This window comes from Triticum dicoccoides, chromosome 7A (genome assembly GCF_002162155.2).
Source record: "Triticum dicoccoides isolate Atlit2015 ecotype Zavitan chromosome 7A, WEW_v2.0, whole genome shotgun sequence".
Lineage (NCBI taxonomy): Eukaryota > Viridiplantae > Streptophyta > Magnoliopsida > Poales > Poaceae > Triticum > Triticum dicoccoides.
This window is the reverse complement of record NC_041392.1, coordinates 97015199-97039416: the sequence shown is the minus strand read 5'-3', so window position 1 is coordinate 97039416 and position 24218 is coordinate 97015199. Positions and strand designations below refer to the sequence as shown.

At 51.0% G+C, this 24218-nt stretch overlaps 1 pseudogene; it reads left to right on the top strand.

Annotated features, from left to right (window-relative positions):
- The window catches only part of LOC119333186, a 10847-nt pseudogene extending 3183 nt beyond the window's left edge, over positions 1-7664 (top strand).
- The last annotated feature ends 16554 nt before the right edge of the window (positions 7665-24218 follow it).

Genomic DNA, 24218 nt, shown 5'->3' with positions numbered 1-24218 from the left:
GTAGCGCTCGTGCTAACGGGCACGGCCCAGTTGGGCAGGTTTGTTTCTCCGCATGCACTCTATCTCTCTCTTCTGCATGCAAAAAAATCAGAACTATCTGTTTAGAGTCGAGACTGGTTTTTCTACCATGCACGGGAGATCCCGTGCATGGAACAACATAACCTACATTATGACAGCGAGCACACCTACTCCATCCTATCCCCTACAGCCCCCCTAGATTCTCCCTCTCTCTCCTCAATCCACTGATGCATTTTAAGTTCAGTCTCATATTTAAAACTGTCGTAGTTTTTAAATAATTTTGTTTATTTATGATCTTACATATTTCCGTTCCTGGCGATGAGATCTTTTTTTTAAATATGAATTTTAAAAGTTGATGAAACAATAAAAACAATGATTGTTAGCCTTGTTTTATGCCAATTTGTAGACGTTATTTTTCATTGTTATTAAACTTACTATTGTGTGCAAGAAAACAAACGTAGTTACATATCCACGTGAAAACCATCATCATGTAATAATCTATTTTTGCACATGTTTCACTGTGTTTCAAAAACTCAAAATTCAAAACTGGCAAAAATATTAAATATTGAATTTGTTTCGAACATATCATTGAAAGAAAGACACACATTCATACAGATTATTCATCCTATATTTATTTTAAAAATATATTTGTTTAAAGTTTATAAGATTGAAAATAAAATCCATATACTAGTGTGTCGGAGAGAGAACTAGTAGGAATATAGTGCATCCACCTAGCATAGTACTCTGCTGCAGCATTGCTTCATAAAGTTGACCGATGGCTATAGATAAAAGAATGATTACATGGGATAAGTGCACGAATCTCCTACAAGATGAATATCATAGAATCTCTTTTCTCGTTCGGAGTTCACACAGCTGGACTGTGACTTGACTGTACAGTCCACAAGGAAAAGCTCCTCGGCAAGACAAAGCAGAGTCTCCCGTCCTCCTCCCCTCCTCCTAGACGAGCACCCACGCCCGCGATGTCTTCTCCCTCCTCCAACTCCTCGTCCTCCTAGACTGTTAGACTGTATTTACATGTGTATATTGTAACGTTGTATACCACCTTATTATATATATATGTGATAGGCCACCCCTAGAGGGTTGTGCCGGTTCCCCCAAAGCCTATTGTCTTACGTGGTATCACGCTAGGTTACGTCCGCTTCCGCCTAAAAACCCTAAACCGCCGCCGCCGCCGCGCCCGCCGCCGCCGTCGCCCGACTGCTATGACGTCCGCCGCTGCGTCCGGCTCCACCGCCACCGGTTTTCTGCCGGCCTCCCTCGCGGCACTTCTCTCGAGGCCGCTGGATGCCGCCTCCCTTCAGGCGCCGATCGGGACACGGAGCGTCGGCTCCCTCTTCGCGCTCCCGCCGGCTGCTACTTCGCCCGGGCAGGCGCTTGTGGCCCACACCGCAGCCGCCCCGTCAACCGCGGCTGTCGCGCCCTCGGCCACTGCGCCGCTGGTGGCGGAGGACGTCGCGCTGGCAGGCTTCGCGGCGCCAACCGCGGCCATCGCGCCCTCTGTCACCGCGCCGGCTGCCCCTCCGACTGTCTCCACGGTGTTCTCACCTCAGCCAGTCTCCTCGATGGGATCGCAGCCGCCGCCGCCGCCGTTTCACTTCGGCCATCTCATCACCATCAAGTTGTCGTCGGACAATTACATCTTCTGGCGCGCGCAGGTTCTTCCGCTTCTTGGGAGTCACTACCTGCTTGGCTATGTCGACGGCTCTCTCCCTTGCCCTCCTGCGCTGGTTGACAGCGTGCATGGTCCGGTCTATAATCCGGCTCACCGTGTCTGGACAAGGCAGGATCAGGCGAACCTCTCCTCCATCCAGGGGTCGCTCTCTCCGGCTGTTGCTGGGCTTGTTGTCTTCGCCAAGACGTCCCACGAAGCATGGACTATTCTTGAGCGCTCGTTTGCGGCACAGTCGCAGGCTCGTGTATCTGGGCTCCGTCGCCAACTTGGGGAGTGTCAGAAGCTTGACTCCACCGCCACTGAGTTCTACAACAAAGTCAAGAGTCTCGCGGACACGCTGGCCTCCATTGGACAGCCCCTCACCGACTCCGAGTTCAACTCGTTTATTGTCAATGGTCTTGATGAGGAGTATGACGCCCTAGTCGAGATCATCAATGAGAGGGGCAACTCCACGCCCATGCCAGCACACGAGGTCTTTTCACGCCTCCTGCTTACTGAGCAACGAGTCGAGACGCGCCGATCCAGGGGCAACGACGCCCTCTCGGCAAACGCCGCCACCAAGGGTGGTCGCTCCTCTGCTTCATCCAGGGCTCCTTCGGGGCAGTCACCACCACCCGCCTCGGCCCCTCCTCCTACTGCGACGCTACCAGGGGCTGGCGGTCCACGTGTGTGCCAGCTTTGTGGTCGCGATGGGCACTGGGCCTCGAAGTGTCACAAGCGCTTTCAGCGGGGTTTTCTTGGTCTTGGCAATGACGGGAAGGATACACGCAACTTTGTTCGTCAGGTCGCCATGGTTGATCGTCCGCCGCCGCAGAAGCCACAGGGACACACTCAGTCCTACTCCATTGATCCCCACTGGTACATGGACTCTGGGGCGACAGAGCACCTGACCAGTGAGATGGGGAAGCTTCACACTCGTGAACCCTACCATGGCTCCGACAAGATCCACACCGCCAATGGAGCAGGTATGCACATCTCTCATATTGGTCAAGCATCACTTCTCACTAGACATGTCAATAGGAGTCTTCAACTTCGCAATGTTCTTCCAGTTCCATCTGTGACACGTAATCTTCTTTCAGTTCCTAAACTCACTCGTGATAATAATGTGCTTTGTGAATTTCATCCTTTTGATCTTTTTACTAAGGATCGGGGCACGAGGGACATTCTTCTTAGTGGGCGGCTCTGCCAAGGTCTCTATCGTCTGGAGCATCCTAGCGTCGCTCGCGTCTTCAGTGGAGTTCGGGTATCTCCGTCACAGTGGCATGCTCGTCTTGGTCACCCGGCCACACCTATTGTCCGGCATGTTTTGCGTCGTCATGAGCTTCCTAGTGTGTCTAGTAATAAAGATGTAGCAGTGTGTGATGCTTGTCAGCAGGGGAAGAGTCATCAACTTCCTTTTTCGGAGTCCAGTCGTGAGGTGAAACATCCTTTAGAACTTGTGTTTTCAGATGTATGGGGTCCTGCTCAGACTTCTGTTAGTGGTCATAATTATTATATCAGTTTTGTTGATGCTTACAGCCGCTTTACCTGGCTTTATCTTATCAAACGTAAATCTGATGTGTTTGACATTTTTGTTCAGTTCCAAAAACATGTTGAACGCCTTCTCAAGCACAAAATTGTTCATGTTCAGTCGGACTGGGGTGGCGAGTATCGCAACCTCAACTCCTTCTTTCAGTCGCTTGGGATCACTCACCGTTTAGCATGTCCACATACACATCAGCAGAATGGTTCAATAGAACGTAAGCATCGTCACATTGTTGAAGCTGGTCTGACTCTTTTGGCCCATGCATATGTTCCGTTTCGTTTTTGGAGTGATGCTTTCACCACTGCATGTTTTCTCATCAATCGTACTCCCACTCGTGTTTTGAATATGAAGACTCCCATTGAAGTTCTCCTTAATGAACAACCGGATTACACCTTTCTCAAGGTGTTTGGGTGTGCTTGCTGGCCCCATCTCTGTCCATATAACAAGCGTAAGCTCGAGTTTCTTTCCAAGAAGTGTGTTTTTCTTGGTTATAGCTCTCTTCATAAAGGATACAAATGTCTTCATGTTCCCACTAATCGTGTCTACATCTCTCGGGATGTTGTGTTTGATGAGCATGTTTTTCCCTTTGCCAAACTCCCTGTGTCCACTACCGAGCCACCTGTCATGCATTCATCCTCTGTTGCTTCTGACCAATTTGATGATGTTGCATATTCTCCTCTATTGTTGCCTAACCATGGTGCAGGCACTGGTCGTGGGGCTCGTTTGGAGATTCTGGAAGCGCCGTCTTCCTCTTCATCGCCATCGCCTTCATCCTCGGCACCTTCTGTTGTGCATGAGGAGCACATGGCGCCCCTGTATGGCCTCGGTTTCCGTGCTCATGCACGGCCGATCGACGTCCTGGCCCGGTCGCCTCTGGCTTCTGGGCTGCCTTCGCCATCGTCGCGCCCTGCAACCCCGCCGACTGGGCCGGCCTCCTCGGTCCCCGTCTCGCCCAGGGCGTCGGGGCAGTCATCACCAGGCCTGGCCTCGCCCGCCCCTGCCTCGCCCAGGGTGTCTGGGCCCTTCTCACCAGGGCCGGCCTCGCCTGCTCTCGCCTCGCCAAGGCCGTCTGGGCCGGTGTCACCGGAGCTGGCCTCGCCCACCCTCGGTTCGCCCATGGCCTCTGAGCCCCTGTCGTCGGGCCAGTCTTCGCCATGCAGCCCGGAGTCGTCTGTCCCGAGCTCACCTGAGGTGATTCCTGCATCTCCGGCGACCGTCACGTCTCCGTCACCTTCGCCTCCGCCGGCTCCTGCTGCTGCTCTACGTCCACATACGCGCAGTCGGAGTGGCATTTTTCAGCCTAAGCAACGTCACGATGGCACAGTTGCTTGGTTAGCGGCGTGCATGTCTGCTGCTCTCGCAGATCCATCCTCTGAGCCACGCACGTATCAAGCTGCTATGCGCATTCCTCATTGGAGAGAGGCCATGGAGCAGGAGTATCAAGCGCTTCTTCGCAATCAGACATGGACTCTTGTTCCTCCACAATCACGGGTAAATGTCATTGATTCCAAATGGGTTTTCAAAGTGAAGAGGCATTCTGATGGGTCCATTGAGCGCTATAAGGCTCGTCTGGTTGCTCGTGGTTTTCGACAGCGCTTTGGACTTGACTATGAAGACACCTTCAGTCCAGTGGTCAAGCCTACTACCATCAGACTTCTTCTCTCTCTGGCTGTTACTCGAGGTTGGTTTCTTCGTCAGCTTGATGTTCAAAATGCTTTTCTTCATGGTGTCTTGGCGGAGGAGGTTTACATGCGCCAGCCTCCGGGTTTCTCTGATCCGGATCGCCCTGATCATCTCTGTCGTCTGTCCAAGGCAATTTATGGTCTGAAGCAGGCTCCTCGTGCTTGGCATGCTCGTCTTGCAATGGCTCTTCGTGCTCATGGTTTTGCATCATCAACTGCTGACTCCTCATTGTTTCTTCTTCAAAGGCCTGAGGTTACTATGTACTTGTTGGTCTATGTAGATGATATCATTTTGGTCAGCTCCTCTCAGTCGGCTGCTACTGCGCTTGTTCACTCACTTGGTGCTGATTTTGCGGTCAAGGACCTTGGGAAGCTTCATTACTTTCTTGGTGTGGAGGTTACTTCTCGTGCTGCTGGCCTTGTTATGACGCAGAAGAAGTACTCTCTGGATTTGTTGCAGCGAGCTGGGATGCTTAAGTGCAAACCGACGACTACACCCATGTCTACCACTGATAAGCTCAATGTTGTTGATGGTGTGCTTCTTTCTTCTTCTGATGCGACCGAGTACCGGAGTATTGTTGGTGGGCTCCAGTACTTGACGATCACGCGACCAGACATTTCCTATGCTGTTAACCGAGTCTGCCAGTATCTGCAGTCACCCCGTGACACTCATTGGTCTGCTGTTAAGCGGATTTTGCGCTATATTCGTTTCACGGTGGCTCATGGTTTGCATATTCGGCCGTCTGACTCTGGTTGTCTTTCAGCATATTCTGATGCAGACTGGGCTGGCAATCCGGATGACAGGCGATCCACGGGGGGGTTATGCTGTCTTCTTTGGCTCTAACCTGATTGCCTGGAGTGCTCGGAAACAGGCTACTGTCTCGCGTAGTAGTACTGAGGCTGAGTATAAGGCTGTGGCCAATGCCACGTCAGAGATTATCTGGGTACAGTCCTTGCTTCAGGAGTTAAGTATACCCCAATCACAGCCTCCTGTTCTTTGGTGTGATAACATCGGTGCTACATACCTTTCTGCAAATCCGGTATTCCATGCCCGAACGAAACACATTGAAGTTGACTATCACTTTGTGCGTGAACGTGTCTCTCAGAAGCAACTACAGATCAAGTTTATTTCTTCCAAGGATCAACTTGCTGACATCTTCACCAAGCCATTGCCTTTGCCACAGTTTGAGACTTGCAGGCGCAATCTTACCCTTCTAGATTCATTAGAAAGTGGCTAAGATTGAGGGAGGGTGTTAGACTGTATTTACATATGTATATTGTAACGTTGTATACCACCTCATTATATATATATATATATGTGATAGGCCACCCCTAGAGGGTTGTGCCGGTTCCCCCAAAGCCTATTGTCTTAGGTAGACTATGACGCCGCTGCCGTCGTCCCCCCGAGGCGCGCCGACGCGGAGGACTACGTCTTGTTTCTGTGCACGCAGGACGAGGTCGACGCGGTGTGCGAGAAATACGGCGTCCCCAAGGATCGCTACGCCGCGCGCCCCGCCGGCGACCTGCGCGCGAGCTCGTCCCCGCCGCCGGGCGCCGTCTGCGTGTACGCGGGCGCGCTGGAGGCCGGGTTGCGGGTCCCGCTGCACCCCTTCTTCCGCGAGGTGCTCGCCCACTTGGCCTCGCCCCGACGCAGCTCGCGCCCAACGGCTGGCGCACCATGGCGGGCTTCGTGGTACTCTGCCACCTCGCCGGCGTGTCGCTGCCGCTGCTGGCTGTTTTTCGCCATTTCTTCCGGCTGGTCGTCCTCAACCTTAAGCGCAGAGGCTGGTACTATTTCCGATCTAAAGACACCTCCGGCCTGCGCTTCACGGGTTTGCCGCATGAGATCAAGGATTGGAAGCACGCGTTCTTCTTCCTCTCGTCGCCGGCGCCTTGGCCTTGCTCTGTGGAGTGGGGCGAGCCGTCCAAGATTTCGCTCATGGACCCCGTGCTCTCTGCCGAGGACAAGAAATTGGCCGCGAAGCTGCTGCGCGCTCACGGAGGCTCCCCCGTTGATCTGGGGGCGTATCTCTGCAGCAGCAATCTTTCCGCCGCCATGATATCTCCGGTGCCGGAGTCGCTGTCACCACAGCCACCGCCTTCATATACTCCTGCTGCTACCGATTCCGAAGGGATGGATCCCTCCGTCTACGACATGATGAAAACCATGCTGGCGGAGAAGATGGCCCGGCAAGCGTCGGCATCGGCAAAGAAGGTGAAAACAGAGCCAGGGTCATCGCCGTTGTGCGGGAAGAAAGGTAGCCCGGACGAGGCCAACGGCGAGGAGGGCCGTCCCCCTTCTTCGGACGCTCCACCTGCCGCCCGTGGCCACTTGGTGCCCACCAGCGTGTGTTCGCCACTGCCGGGAATCTTGCGGGAGCCACGAGACTTCGCCGACGGAGACGGCACAGACTGGGAGGCTGCACGGGAGCTGCTGCAGGGTGCGGTCGCGCCACCGCAGCAGCGCGTGTTTGCGGCGACCGAGCCATCCGATGTTGTCGCGTCAAGCTATGTCGCGATTCTCCAGGTATGCCAGAGAAGGCGGTGTCAAATTCAAGCTCTTCACTCGCCGGAGCATGCTCACATTATTTGTGCGCAAGCGGCGAACTACGTGTCATTCTCCTTGGACTACGCTCTGGAGTTGGAGGAGAAGCTGCTGACGCGGGAGGCGGAGATCGCCGCGCTGCGGATGCAGCTGGAGGAGACGAACGGCGAGCTCGCCCAGGCGAAGGTGCCGCGGAGGTAGTCAGGAGGGTAGCAGGAGAGTGATCCGTTTCCTTGCTATACGAGACTCGCTGTCTAAGATCCAGTGACCTCTGGAGTGTTTAAGCGGTATCACCATTCAAATTTCTCAATATCTTTCCATAAACTAAGAAAACCTACTAATTGTCATCTCTGGCAGTTTAAGAAAGCTTATGTTAATTTCGTCGTCTCAATTAGTCTTTTGTATTGAAACTAACCATGAAGGGACATGGAATTTCTACTCGCAAACTCAAATGCTCCCTCATAAACAGTAAAAAAATAGTGACAAATCTAGCAAATCTGATATATTTTGTCAACAAACATTCATGAACTGTCTACATACGTGAGATTTTTGGTGAAGGAAAACGTTCTTAAATCTATTTCGTCCCAGTTTGCCACTACTTGGACACCACTTGGATTTTAGAGAAAAGAGTCTCAAAATTCGACATTTAGTTTACTATTCTCATTTTAAAGCGGCGACCTATCGAAATTGCATAGGAGCACTCGGCGCCGACGCTCATCGGAATCCTGACCATGCAGGCGTCTTGGGATCTGCACACACTAAAGTAGCCCCACTGTATTCATAACATATTCAGATCGTATGCGCTTTTCACTGTTCCGTATATCAAAAGTGAGGTCCACGCGCTTCTGTCCCCGGAGAGCAAAGTCTCTGTCCTTATCACAGAGATTGAACTCAACTACCAACGCCCAACCACCTATTTCATGTTAATGCATGCACCTGCCTCTTCAATCCATTTCATGTTACCGTAGACAGGAAATTCCATCGCATCGTCATCACCCTGCTAGTCAGCACATCCAGGCCATGTTACCACATCAGTATTACAAAATAGTTATATCATGTCACAAGGTTAAGTCTAGATTGATTTGTATCTAATCTAGGGCATTAATGTCATCTGTCATAAACTGACAGACAATGGCCAACTATCGATGTCAAAACCGGCGGATCTCGGGTAGGGGGTCCCGAACTGTGCGTCTAGGCCGGATGGTAACAGGAGGCAGGGAACACGATGTTTTACCCAGGTTCGGGCCCTCTTGATGGAGGTAAAACCCTACGTCCTGCTTGATTAATATTGATGATATGGGTAGTACAAGAGTAGATCTACCACGAGATCAAGGAGGCTAAACCCTAGAAGCTAGCCTACGGTATGATTGTTGTATATGGAGTTGATTGCCTACGGACTACAACCCTCCGGTTTATATAGACACCGGATAGGGTTAGGACTACATAGAGTCGGTTACAATAGTAGGAGATTTTGAATATCCGCATCGCCAAGATTGCCTTCCACGCCAAGGAAAGTCCCATCCGGACACGGGACGAAGTCTTCAATCTTGTATCTTCATAGTCCAGGAGTCCGGCTGAAAGTATAGTCCGGCTACCCGAACACCCCCTAATCCAGGACTCCCTCAGTAGCCCCTGAACCAGGCTTCAAAGACAACGAGTCCGGTGCGCAAATTGTCTTCGGCATTGCAAGGCGGGTTCCTCCTCCAAGTCCTTCATAGAAGATTGTAAACACAAAGAGTAGTGTCCGGCTCTGCAAAATAAGCTTCCACATATTGCCATAGAGAGAATAATATTAACACAAATCAAATCTGCTGACGTATTCCGCAGTGCGTCATCACAGTACAGCCAAGTCCTTCACTCGAATCGTTTTCACTTTTTCATCTCAGCATGTTTTGCGAGGCGGTTTCCTTGGCACGTCTTGTCAAAGCAGAGATCGTGTATCCTCCTTTTACGGGATTCTCATCAATACGGACGTGGGTAACCCAACCGTGCCACTTATCACGGCGCTTGGGAGGCAAGGGAGTTTTACTAGGCAGGTGGGGACGCACAACCGCATCCGCCCATATAAGGGGACAAGGATCCACCTTTTTACCTACGCCTTCTTCCTCCTTTGCCTATCCATCTCTTGCGCACCCGAGCTCCAGCGCCCAAGCCCGCACTTCCCACCTCAACCTTCTCCAGCAATGTCCGGAGCGGGAGGCAAGTGGATGGTCTCCTCCGCCACGGAGGGCAAAATCAAGAAGCTAAGGAAGGCCGGATACCTGTCCAAGGACATCGCGCACCGGCTTCCCGAAGAGGGGCAGCTTCTCCCCACCCCAAGGCCCCATGAGAGGGTAGTATTTCTCCCCCACTTCCTTCGCGGACTGGGTTTTCCACTCCACCCATTTGTCCGGGGCTCATGTTCTATTACGGCCTGGATTTCCATGATCTGGCCCCGAACTTCATCCTCAACATCTCGGCGTTTATCTCGTGTGCGAGGCTTTCCTCCGCGTCCGCCCTCATTTCGGCCTCTGGCTCAAGACCTTCAACGTCAAGCCCAAGGTGGTGCGCGGCAGCCAGGCGGAGTGCGGAGGCTCCATGGCGGGCAAGATGGCCAACGTCCTATGGTTCGAGGGCTCTTTTGTGGAGACCCTAAAGGGGTGGCAATCCGGGTGGTTTTACATCACCGAGCCACGCGATCCGAAATGGACCGCAGCCCCCGAGTTCCAATCCGGACCCCCCACGCGGCTTATGTCCTGGAAAGAGACGGACCTGTCGTGGGGTGACGAAAAAAAGGTGACCGGATTACAAACATGCATCCAGTCCCTGGTGAACAAGCCAATCCGGCTTGTTAATGTAATCCAGGTTATGCTCGTCCGCCGGATCCTCCCGTGCCAACAACGGGATTTTAATCTGTGGGAGTTCGACCCGGCGCAGCACCAAACCCTTAGCAGGCTCTTCGACACGACGTACGAAGATGCCTAGAAGGTGCTATTCAAGGGCGCCGAGGCTCCCGCATCCGCTTCCGAGGACCGCGGATACAGCTCGCAGTGTCACGCTAGCGAGGTGAGCTATCTTCACCTTTTACAGGATGTTAAGCTTTCTTCATAGTTTGACTCTATGCGGGATCTAAACTCCCTTACCTTTGACAGGCTTGGCGGGTGATATCCGGACCGATTAACTGTCCGGCTCCGCTGCCCGAAGACCCAGCCCCAGCTCTATTAGTGAAGCTGCTGGTTCCGGCGCCTTATGTGGTGTCGGAGAAGAAGGCCAAGAAGAAGAAGACCACGGGGACTCGAAAGAGTGCCCGTAACATGGTGATGTCGGACGAGTCCGAGACGCCCTCCTCCCGCGAAAACGAGGAGGAGGAAGAAGAAAACTCTCCCCCCCCAGCGGAGGGAGGAGAGAAGAGGAAGGCCGCCTCAACGGAGAAGGCCGAGGGGTCTAGAAAAAGGAAGACCCCTCCACCGGACTACGCCCCCAACGCCGAAGAGGGCAAAGAGGAGTGGCCAAACAGGGCCAAGCGTCCGGCGAAATCGTAAGTTCGGATATCAGAATAACTCATGATGTTGATTTGTTGCACAACTTTCCTTAATGTCGAATGTAATTATGCAGTCTGCCCCGGGCCGAATTCGACGAATCGTCGGGCGGCTCCCTGGACTCATCGGACGTGAACTCAGTTCCGCCCGCTGCCTCCCCCCGCACTGCAGACGACGCCGAAGTGGCATCGCGACAAGCTCCGGGGCAGGAGGAGGTGGTCCTGGAGGAGCCGCAGGGCAACCTCCCGGACTCCAGGAGGGAAGGGGATAAGGCCCCCAGGGCTCCAAGTCCGGCTTTGTGCCAGACACCATGCCGGAATCTTCCACAGTTCTGGACCGCGGTAGGCGAACTCCTTCCAAGAGGAGCAAGCCTTCTAAGCCGGCGGCCTCCGTCCAACCGGAGGTGCCGGACAATCTGCTGGAGGTGCTTGACGGCGCCTCCATCGACGAGGGGCACCGTACTATTATGAGTACGATGATCCGGAAGGTTCAGTCCGCCAAGAGCGGACTGACTGAAGCTTGCGCTAGCCTTGTAACAGGCTTCGAGGTAAGTAAAAATATGTAAAAATATTACCGCATAGACAGTAGCCCCTGATGCTCTGTTTGGCGTTCGGAAAGAAAAGCCGAATAGTGGATCTATTAAGTTTCGCAGGAGTCTAACAAAAAGAGTCAATATGCGTATGCAGGCGTCGCTGCTATCCACCGCCGCACTGACTGCGGAGGTGGGTGTCCTGAAGCAGGACCTCGAGCGGACCGAGCAAGAGCTCGGCCTTGCCAAGCGGCAGCTCGATGAGAAAGAAGGTAAGAAATACCTTACAGAAAAAGTGCCTATAAAAAGGCGCGATTGCAAAAAGAAAAAATAACGGGATTGTACTGCTTATTGTAGGGGCCACGACTGAGGTGGCGACCCTTAAGCAGGCGCTGTCTGAGGCCGAAAAGAAAACGGCCACGGAGCGCACCGAGCGAGACAGACTTGGGGTTCAGGTCGGCGAGGTACAGCAAGAGCTTCAGGCTCTTATGAAAAAATATGAGAGTTTGGAGCTTGAGTCAAAGGCGCAAGCATCCGAGCTCGCGACGGCCCTTGAGACTGCCAAGTCTGCCAAGGCCAAAGCCCAAAAGGCCCTCCAAGAGTTGGAGGAGATGAGGAAGATAGCAGCGGGTAAGGCATTCTTTATGCAAAGCAGAAATATAAAAGTAAACTACTTGTTACTTACCCGAATCAAGAGCCCTCCAGGGGCATTCGCAGATCTTCCCCGCAGCGTATCCGCCGCCGCCGCATTCTACCGAGCTGAAGAGGGCAGCTCCGCGGAGAAGGTGTTCTGGTCTCAGTATTCTGAGGCCGGACACCCTGTGGCTTTGAGCGACCAGCTGAAACAGCTGGTCGAGCTCCACAAGGCGGCCAAACAGGCCATGAAGGGCCTCATAGTTCGGCTGTGGCCCGGAGAGGCCCTGCCTGGGAGCTATTTTGGGCTGGTGCGGCGGCTGGTGGAGGCCTGTCTGAGGCTCGAGGTCATCAAGCGCTCCGTCTGCATCGAAGGTGCCCGTCGGGCCCTTGCCCGTGCGAAGGTGCACTGGGGTAAGCTGGACGATGAGAAGCTTGTGAAGGACGGGCCGCCACCGGGGAAGGAGCATCGCAAGCCCGAGAACTACTACAAGGATGTTCTTGCAGGTGCCCGCCTTGTGGCGGATGAATGTACCAAGGATGTGATTTTTGAATGAACTCGCTCGTGTTTATCTTGTGCGCTGAAAACTTGTTCATATGCGCTAAGCAATGCTTATTGAATTTAAAATATTACTTTCTGTGCGGCCGTTTATCAAAAAATTGAGAGATGGCCAGTCGTCGGCTTCTGCCCCCATGCCGCTAGTGCTGGGGTGTTCGGGATAAACCTGAGCGCTCTTTTTCCCATAGTTGGGTCCTTCAAGGGAGGCGCTCAGCACAACGAACCAGGCAATCAGACTATAATGCTTGAACACTCTCACTTAGCCATAGAACTCTATAATTTTAAATTTCGGCGAAGCCCTTAATTCGCAAGACCGAGTTCGGGGCGCTATCCACGCCTTGGCCGGACAAAGCCAGCTCCTCGCTCGAAGCGGCATAAGTCTTTAGGGACTCGAAAAACCTCTCGAACAACGACCGGTCTCTCGCCTCATCATGACAGTCAGTTTTAACTTTCTCCACTGAGGTGCTTAACCCAGCTAAACCGGGGCACAATCGCAGTGGTTCTCCTAGTGCTATCTTAGCCGATATAGCGGAACGTAAGGCACCAAAACATAGGAGCCGGGCAAACCCAACTATTGACCCAAATCATGATTCGGAGCTGATGCATATAGTGCTATAAGTTCGGGGTGCCGCACTTGTGAAAGTGTACGGACTTCTCACACCATAATGAGGGGTACTGAAGCCCTTGGCGTGTTTGCCGTACCATGGTGTACGGGTGCAATCATGTCATTTAATAAACATATATGTGAAAAGAGGATAATGCAAAAAATAGACAAGAAGCTAAGCATTGTCTATAGAGAGGCTATTTATCAAAGCCGAACGATGCAAATAGTGCGGTAAGCAAAAGATATTGGACTATTCAGTATGTCCTGACCAGGGGCAGGCCGCAGAATTGTATTTAAAACAGGTATACCGCTCGTAACAGAGACCACTTGGGAGTTCCATAATGCGGCACGGCTTGTCTGTCTCCCTGGATCTTGCATCGTTTGTGCGGCAGGCGAATTGCCGAACAGGTCGTCCGAAGTATGGAGTCCTGAAAGTAAGAAAAAATTAAAAAAAAGAATCTGGCAGCCCCTAGTACGTTTTAAGCCGTATTTTGGGCATGCCGTTATTGTGCCCCTTCCCCTGTGCCCATGGTATTTCAAGGGCGTAGTTATGTACGCGAGGTACTGGTTTCGCTATGTCACGAAAGCTGGGGTTGGGGCCGCATTGCTACGCTTGCTCAGAGTGTGCCAGGCGGTCCTGCTGTGGGTTACTCCGGGCGCGCTTGGCAGTGTCTGGCTTTTTAATGGCCGGACTGTAGAATTGCCTGAGAAGGCTACTTTGTACCTCCCCTGCGAGAGCCGCCGTATGCTCCTCCGTACGGAGGGAGCGTTCGGTGTTTCCGTTGACCGTAATTACTCCTCGAGGGCCTGGCATCTTGAGCTTGAGATATGCGTAGTGCGGCACCGCATTGAACTTTGCGGATGCGGTTCGTCCGAGCAGGGCGTGATAGCCACTGCGAAACGGGACTATATCGAAGATTAACTCTTCGCTTCGGAAATTGTCCGGGGATCCGAAGACCACGTCAAGTGTTACTGAGCCTGTACAGTTGGCTTCTACACCTGGTATAACGCCTTTAAAGGTCATTGTTGTGGGCTTAATCCTTGAGGGATCTATGCCCATTTTCCGCACTGTATCCTGATAAAGCAGGTTCAGGCTACTGCCGCCGTCCATGAGGACTCTTGTGAGATGAAATCCGTCGATGATTGGGTCGAGAACCAATGCGGCAAAGCCGCCATGACGGATGCTAGTGAGATGGTCCCTTCGATCAAAAGTGATCGGGCAGGGGGGCCATGGGTTGAACTTTGGGGCGACTGGCTCTATCGCGTATACGTCCCGTAGCGCACGCTTCCGCTCCCGCTTGGGAATGTGGGTTGCGTATATCATGTTCACCGTCCGCACTTGTGGGGGAAAGCCCTTCTATCCATTGTTGTTCGGCGGCTTGGGCTCCTCGTCGTCGCTGTGCCGCCCCTTGTCTCTGTTTTCGGCCCTTAACTTGCCTGCCTGCTTGAACACCCAACAATCCCTGTTAGTGTGATTGGCTGGCCTTTCGGGGGTGCCATGTATCTGGCACAAGCGATCGAGTATTCGGTCCAAACTGGACGGGCCCTGAGTATTCTTTTTGAATGGCTTTTTCCACTGACCGGATTTATAGCCTTTGAATCCTGCGTTGACTGCCGTGTCTTCATTGCTGTCGCTGTTAACGCGGCATTTTTGCTTATTCCGATGTGTCCTGCCACTTTTGTCCTTGGTATCCGAATTACCAGGGTTCTTTGATAAGTTGTTACTGCGAGCTAGTCAGCTGTCTTCTCCCGCGCAAAAGCGGGTCATGAGTGTCGTGAGGGCTGCCATGGATTTTGGCTTTTCATGTCCCAGGTGCCGGGCAAGCCACTCATCGCGGATGTTATGCTTGAAGGTTGCTAGGGCCTCTGCGTCCGGACAGTCGACTATCTGGTTTTTCTTTGTTAGGAACCGTGTCCAGAATTGTCTGGCCGATTCCTCTGACTGCTGAATTATGTGGCTTAAGTCGTCGGCATCCGGCGGTCGCACGTAAGTGCCCTGGAAGTTGTCGAGGAATGCGGCTTCCAGGTCCTCCCAAGAACCGATTGAGTCTGCTGGCAAGCTGTTAAGCCAATGTCGGGCCGGTCCTTTAAGTTTGAGCGGGAGGTATTTGATGGTGTGTAGATCATCGCCGCGTGCCATGTGGATGTGAAGGAGATAATCCTCGATCTATACCGCCGGATCTGTTGTGCCATCGTATGATTCGATGTTTACGGGTTTGAAACCCTCTGGGATTTTATGATCCATTACTTCATTCGTGAAGCATAGCGGGTGTGCGGCGCCTCTGTACTGGGCTATATCACGACGCAGCTCGGAAGAGCTATGTCTGTTGTGTTCGGCCCGGCCGGATTTGTTGTATCCGGCGTGAAGATCATTGTCACATGCCGTAGGGTGCCTGCACGATCCGTAGATCGATCTTGTTTGTCTTGCCTTATCCTCCAGTATGTCTCGTAGGTCGGGCGCATTTTCCCGTGCCTTAGTTGAGCGGCGTCGGGGCATGGCTTTGGTGGAGGGCCGAGAGGCCTCTCTGTCGCGGCCGCGAGATGGCCGGTCTGCCATGTCATGCGCTGGTGATGTGGTGCTTCCTCCTCTGATCGGGGTAGCGGCCTGCGCTTCGGGTAACTCTTGGAGGGGCATTCGAGTTCATACTCTTCGGCCGCAAGGACTTCAGTCCATCTGTCAGCTAGCAACTCTTGGGCAGCTCTAAGCTGTTGCTGCTTTTTCTTGAGGCTGATTGCCGTGGCTAAAAGCCTGCGTTTAAAACGCTCTTGTTCGGCGGGGTCTGATGGTATGACGAATTCGTCGTCATCGAGGCGTGCCTCGTCTTCGGAGGGAGGCGTATAGTTATCATCCTCGACCTCTTGGTCTGCCGCTCTCTCATGAGGGCTGGCTTCTCCATCTTCATGTGCCGAATCTTGCTGAGGTGGGTGTTCTTCGGCGCTATCCGGGGTAGTATTATCTCCCGTGCCGAAATCACCGTTTTTGCTTTGGCGGGATTTAGAGCGGCGCCGCTGACGCCGGCGCTTTGGCTGTTTCTTGGGGGCGTCATCCCCCACTGTTCCATCGCCATCTCCATCTTTTGGAGTATCCATTATATATATGTCATATGACGAGGTGGCCTTCCAGCGCCCTACATGTGCTGGTTCCTGTTCGTTCTCCTACATCGTCGTCCATGCCGTCGATGTCTTCGGAGCTAAAGTCAAGCATGTCGGTTACATCATCGACAGTGGCTACAAAGTGGGTGGTGGGTGGGCTTTGAATTTCCTCATCGTCCGTATCCCACCCTTGCTAACTGTAGTCCGGCCAGCGCTCTCCTGATAAAGAGAGAGACTTAAGAGAATTCAGGATGTCGCCAAAAGGCGAATGCTGAAAGATGTCTGCGGTGGTGAACTCCATTATCGGCGCCCAATCGGATTCGATTGGCAGGGGCGCGGGGGGTTCGGAGTCCGGGGAGGAGTCCGGGTCCTCGGAGTCACAGGTCGTGCAGAGTGCGGGGCTAGCGTTCGGCTCAATCGCTTTCGGGATCGCAGCCCCCGAGGTGACGTCCAACCACTCATCCTCGATTGGCGCAATAGGCTCCGAGTTAGGGGCCGGAACCGATGCGTGTGCGGCCTCCAGGACACTGTCCGGAGGCAGAGCTAGATCATGCCCCTCGAGATAGTGCGACGCGCTTGGCCGTGGCTCGAACCCGTCGAAGATCAAGTCTCCGCGGATGTCAGCCGTGTAGTTTAAGCTTCCAAACCTGACTTGATGGCCAGGGGCGTAGCTTTCAATCTGCTCCAGGTGGCCGAGCGAATTGGCCCGCAGAGCGAAGCCGCCGAAGACGAAGATCTGTCCGGGGAGAAAAGTCTCACCCTGGACCGTATCGTTGTTGATGATCAAAGGAGCCATCGGGCCTAAAGGCGACGACACAGAGGAACTCTCAATGAAAGCACCAATGTCGGTGTCAAAACCGGCGAATCTCGGGTAGGGGGTCCCGAACTGTGCGTCTAGGCCGGATGGTAACAGGAGGCAGGGAACACGATGTTTTACCCAGGTTCGGGCCCTCTTGATGAAAGTAAAACCCTACGTCCTGCTTGATTAATATTGATGATATGGGTAGTACAAGAGTAGATCTACCACGAGATCAAGGGGGCTAAACCCTAGAAGCTAGCCTATGGTATGATTGTTGTATATGGAGTTGATTGCCTACGGACTACAACTCTTCGGTTTATATAGACACCGGATAGGGTTAGGGTTACATAGAGTCGGTTACAATGGTAGAAGATCTTGAATATCCGCATCGCCAAGCTTGCCTTCCACGCCAAGGAAAGTCCCATCCGGACACGGGACGAAGTCTTCAATCTTGTATCTTCATAGTCGAGGAGTCCGGCTGAAGGTATAGTCCGGCTACCCGAACACCCCCTAATCCAGGACTCCCTCACCAACAAATACTATGTAATCTCTATTATTGCTAATCTTAATAATGTTTTCATCAATCTAGCCACCAATGATGATATTCATTAGGTTTTTTCATATGACCCTTCCATGCACATGGTCGTACGAAATCCTACCACGTACACCGGACATTTTTACTGCAGCCACGTCAATTTCCAACCCTCTCTCGTGCACTATTTTACCTCAACACACCTTTTACCATGTCAAATCCCACAAACCAAAAGACCACCAAGTTTTTTGTCCACGAAATTGCAGACATATTAAATGAGTGCACAGTCATTTATTACCACCTTACACAACCAAACCTCACACGCTTTCCATCCGTCATTATAAGCACAGGTATGAACTGTTTGTTTCTACGCGTTGGATTTGTATTCACACGAACAAAACATTTTGTAAAAGGTGGCGCTGATCCCGAGCTAGTAGGTGAGCGGCGGTGATTCCAGAGGGCTGCGTCGCCGAGTGCTCTTAATCCACTTCCGACGACCTATTCCCTCCTTCCATCTATACAGTGGGAGATGCATTGGTTAGCTCGTTTGGCCTTGTATAGATGGAAAAATGAAATTTGCGGTTAGGCCTTATATAGATGGAAGGAGGAAGTATTATTTTTCACCGTCGACGTTTTTCCAAAGTGCATTACTCAAGTGAGGGAGTAAGGGACAAAGTAACATATGCATTCCTCAAAAAAAAGGTATGTTTGTTTTCTTTTTCTAAAAAAAGACACATGCCTAAAGTTTTTGAATATTCCTCAATTATGCCAGGGAGTGTCACCCCCTTGTATTGCCCGTGCCAGAATCGACAATGCTGCCTTCATCTACGACACGCCATTACTAACAAGTCAAGTCACACACACACAACGTGCGTGCTTACATGCAAATTATGTGTCGGTTCGATCCATCAGAGGACGAGTATCAAATGCTCCCGTTCATCACAAGCAACCATCCTCCTGCATTAAATAAATCAATTTAAATATTTCGGAAAATTCTGAAACATTGCATGGATGTCGCAAGACATATGTCTGCAACCCTTAGAAACTTGAGATCAAAATTCATTTCACACATGAAGAAAAAGGAAGAGAAATCCATACTAGACCATTGTCAAGAAAATTCAACATTGTGACCCTACATGTGATTGGATTAGGAGGACAATGGTATATTCAGTCCATCAGAGTTGAAGTCCTAGAGTTGACACCTCCGCTTGCATTTTTCAGGCCTTCTAGCAATGTACGTTTAGTCAAATTCGGATATGATTTTTCGGATTGTAGTAAAAATCCACAAAATAATAAAAACATTTGTGAAACATTTAAATCGATTTTTTTAATACAGGAGCTCAGCTTGGGAGCATGTAATGAACGAGATATCCATGCAGTAGTGCTTCTCAGGAGACATGGGTGGGAGCGTTGAACACAGCGGGGGTCGGTGACGAAGGCTCCGTTCGGAGTCACTCCGCTCCGTCACTCCGCCGCGGAGCAGAGCGGCATACCGTAGAAATACGGAGAGCGGCAAACAGTGCACTCCGCGCGCTCCCCTCCTTGATGACGGAGCGGTGTATTTCCGAACACAGCTGAAGTGAGGGCACGAGGCATGAACTTCTGAGAAGAAATACAATGGTGAGGACCTCGCAAGAGAAAAAACACAATGGTGAGGAGGCGAGGAGGGGAGCACTTCCCGAGCCTGAATAATGGCCCTGCCATCCAAACGTCATGGCCCGACGAAAGGCTGGCCAATGGCTGAATGGCACATGATCCTCAGGTCAGCCGTACCCGATCGACGGCAATGCTGGCAATATCTTCGTCTCGAAGGCTGCCCACTCGTACCCTGCTGCAGCGGCATGCGTCACATTTACTGGCTTTGCCCCTTTTTGCACCCGACTGATGTAGACTCTGGCCGTAGCCCGTAGCCCAGCTCGTTCTGCTAGGCATGTCTGCTGGTTGATTCACGCAAAAGAAGGGTACTATTTGTATGCGCATGCGCTTGTATGCATGTAGATGTAGGCAAGGCCAACTCCACCGCGCGGCCTCAAACGAACGTCCGTTTTATTCTATTTTTGTCCCTTTGAGTAGGAATTTGAGGTCATATCCGGGCCTGTTCTGGAATGCGGTGGCCGTGCGCCCACCGCGCGGACGCATCCCGGCCGCATCTTGTCCACGTATTATTTCTTTGTAAGTCCTTAACTTTATTTCATCATTCATTTTTATTACATGAAAAATGCATCATCACATTTTAACTAGTAAAGCAAGACCAAAGAAAACAAGAACCAAAAGAATACATTTTAGAAGATACTCAATTTCCATAACTACTCCCTTGAATTGGGTTAGGGCTTTCTCAATGCACTCGTTGTTGATCTGTGGAGGAGGGTCGATCTGGCATCCTCCTTTCTTCTTCAAGCCAGAAGGCTCGATCTGGCATCCTCCTTTCTTCTTCAAGCCGGAAGTCGATGTTGCTTTCTCCTCACACCTAGTCTTGTGTCTAGCCTCTAATCTAGCATCAAGTGCACTTGTCTCATTTACAGCCTCTATGCTAGCTAAAAGTGCACGAACATGTACTAAATTTTGCTCTACCAATATATCGATGTACTCTTCTTCCCAATACCAAAACTTGCATCCGTTCTACACAACAAAATTTGAAATTAGCACAACTAGTTAAATCTAGAGCACAAACCGAAGCTAAAAAAAGCACATACCCCATCGCTTAAGCACTTGATGAACACCCATCCGGGATGTTCCGGCATTTTAGACACGCGGCGCACGACCATCCTTGGGCAGTGATCGCACTTAATGAGTGGCAACGGTGCACCGGCGAGCTTTAGGGCAAGCACCGAGCCCGGCCGACCGCCGTTCGTGTATCTGTCGACGGACCGCCGACGGTGCAGATCCGAGCGGCTAGAGGAGGAGCCACTGCCTGCATGCGGCCTTGCGGCCCTGCCAGGGCCTTCCGGCGAGGTGCCCGGCCAGTCCATGGCGCGGCCCGGCCTCCCACAGCCGGCCGAGCTCAAAACCGACCGGATCCGCCCCAAAACCGGCCGGCGGGTGCGCAAACCAGGTGGCCGTGGTTGGGTAGCTCGGCGGCCCGAGGGGAAGGGGTTGGGCGAGCTCGCGTCCAAACTGCACGGCTGCAATGGCAGCAGCGGCGGCGGCGGCAGCGACTGAAAGAGTGGGGAAGAGTGGAGGGGATGCGGCCGGAGGGAGGGAGGGGGCGGATAGAAAAAGGCCCGTCTTGTGCCACTGACGGGCGTGCCAGGGAAGGACACGCGCAGACGACCCGCGTATCCGCGTGGTGTCCGTTTCACCCCAAAAACGGCGTAAACTTGGGCCGCGGATGGGTCAAAAGCGGACACAAAACGGACAAAAGTCCGTTTGCTCCCGCGCGCTGGACCGCCTTTTTTGTTCCTTTTACTCTAAACAGATGAGGCCGGACAGGATAAGGTCACGCTGTGGAGTTGGCCTGATAATACGTGAGGTGTGTGCAAGGTGGTGTCCGAGGTGCCACCGCTCTACTCTAAACTCTACCCTAGGGACTGTCGAGAACGAGTTGCAGGGGCCAGAGATTTGCTGCTGATCGACTTGTCTGTGGGAAAAGAGACCGACGAGTCATGTGCGCAACAAAAGAAAAGAAATACTTGGCCGAGTGTACAAAAGTGACAGGGGCTGTTTGGACCAATGCCGACCCTATCAAAAATTTGGCTTGCCCGTCTGTCTTGGTGCCTGTTTGGATCAGCCCCGAAGAATGGACTCACCCAGAGGAGTTTCGAGCGCTGGAAGGACAGCAGGAGAGCGAGACGGAGGACATGAGGCGCACCGCGGATCTTTTTCTTGCTTCCGCTACTCTGTGTGTGTTTGCTTCATTGGTTGCATTATTATTTCATCATAGTTGTTCACTCTTTGTGCATTCTCATCTCAGCACCTATTTTCATGCATACCCTTCTAGTGTATTGTATTAAACTAGTGTGGCCTCATGCACCCTTCATGCATTCTACGAAACACCCAAAAATGGGCCGAGAAGGAAATTTTTGCTCTCATGCACCCTACCAAACACACGAGTGATCTGTTTCCTTGCTACGAGACTCGTTGTCTGATATTCAGTGACCTATGGGGTGATTAAGTGGTATCACCATTCAAATTTCTCAGTGTCTTTCTCTAAATTGTCATTTCTGGCGGTTTTAAAAAATCTTATGTTAATTTCGTCGTCTCAGTTCATCTTTTGAATTGAAACAAACCATGAGGGAAAAAAAAGAAGTATTCTAGTTTGGGATATGGAGTTTCTGCTCCCAAACTCAAATGCTCCCTCATAAACACTAACAAATACTCAATAAACATTCATATAGAAAATTCGTTAGTGTTCTGGACAAAAAAAAATTGCATGAGGATGGTTGAGAAGTTAAATATTCAATCCAAAAAAAATAAAATCTGTGAAGAATGTTCTAACAAATACTCAACAAGAAATTTGCATGTATATAGAAAATTCGTTAGTGTTCTGGACAATTTTTTTAATGTGATTCTTATTTATTTTGATTTTACTATTCAGGAGGGAGCATTTGAGCTCGCCAGCAGAATGACACTTTCGTTCCAGTTTGGCACTACTTGGACTCCACTTGAATTTTCTTAGGAGAAAAGAGTCTCAGAATTCGACATTTAGCTTACTACTCTCCTTGTAAAGCGTCCGTCTATGCATCAATTGACAGTCTTATTTTTCACCGTGGACATTTTTCCAAAATTCTTTACTCAAATGAGGGAGTAAGGGACAAAGTAACATATGTATTCCTCAAAAAAAGCACATGCATAAAGTTTTTGAATACTCCTCGAGTATTGCCTATGAAAGCAAGGTGTACCATTTACTCGGAGCTGCCAGGGAGTGTCACCCCCTTGTATTGCCCGTGCCAGAATCGACAATGTTGCCTTCGTTTACAATGCGCCATTACTAATGAGTCGTGTCACACTCACACACGCACACATCCATTGTGTTTCCTCTCCATTGCATTTGTGTTGGTTGCTTCATGTAACTTGTGCGCGTGCGAACATGTAAATTATGTGTCGGTTCTAATCCATGAGAGGGTGAGTATCCAATGCCCTCATTCATCACAAGCCACCATCCTCCTGCACTAAAAAAGTATAATTTAAATGTTTCAGAAAATTCTGAAACATTTCATGGATGTCATAAGACATCTGTTTGCGACGCCTACAAACTTCAGATCAAAATTCATTTCACACATGGAGAAAGAAAATGAAAACTTCATGTTGAGCGTTGTCAAGAAAATCGGACATTGTGAACCAATTTGTGTTTAGATGGTAGGGATGAAGTGGTATCCCAGTCTATTCAAGTTGAAGCCCTGGACTTGACGCCAATGCTTGCATTTTTCTTAAGTTATTTCAGGCCTTCAGGAAGTTTTTGTGAAATATGACATTCTTGTCTACTTCGAAGACGTCGGTGAAGACTTCATCAATCTTAAAATGACGAGCCAGCCTAGTTTCTTGGATATGCTCATAGGGGTAGGATGTCTGTGCGTCGTCCATAATGGTGAATCTATGTTCGTATGCATCTATGCCGTGTTAAAAAAAATCTAGCACTAATGGTGTCATGAAAAATACAAAAGCAAAAAACGACACTGCAAACATCTGGATTTGGCTCTAATTTTTCTTGACGTGTAATTCGGATACGATTTTTAGGATTGAATACACATCTTTTATGAAAATCCGCAAACAATAAAACATTTAAATGGGTTTTTAAAAACAGGAGCTCAGCTTGGGCGCATGTAATGAACGAGCGCACCAGATATTTCCCCTTTGATCCATGTAGCGTGTTGGTTGACTACTATAGGCTGGTAGTGCTTCTCATGAGACATGGGGTGGGAGCGTTGAAGGAACAGAGGGGGTCGGCGAGTGAAGAAGTGAAGACACACGGGACATGAACTTATGAGGCTGGTCATAGTGGGAGTAACATAACATATCTCGAGACAAGTTTGTTTATGTGACAACTAGTTAATGAGAAGAAAGGTGTTTGGAGTAACATATTATGTTACCATCACATAGCGTTTTTCAAAAAAAAAATGAGTCTACAAGCCAGTAAATACAACTATATATGTTACTATCTATATGACATTTTGTACTATAAGGATAGTAATATAGACCACTGTCATATGCATGACACTAATCTAAGTTACTCTTCACTATGACTAGGGAGAAAGACGATGGTGATGAGGAGAGCAGTTTTGGAGCCTGAATAATGGCCCCGGCATCCAAACGTCATGGCCGGACGAAAGGCTGTCCAATGGCACATGATCCTCAGCCTACTCTCGGCTCTCGCTCTGAGAGTGTCACAGGCCTGGCGCGGGCCAAAGGACGGCAATGCTTGCGATAGCTTCGTCCCGAAGGCTGCCTGCTCGCGTCGTTCCTGCCATGCTGCAGCGGCCTTCATCACGGCTTTTCCTTTATATGTAGCCGTAGCCTGTAGCCCAGCTCCTGCTCGTAGGCGTGTGTCCATG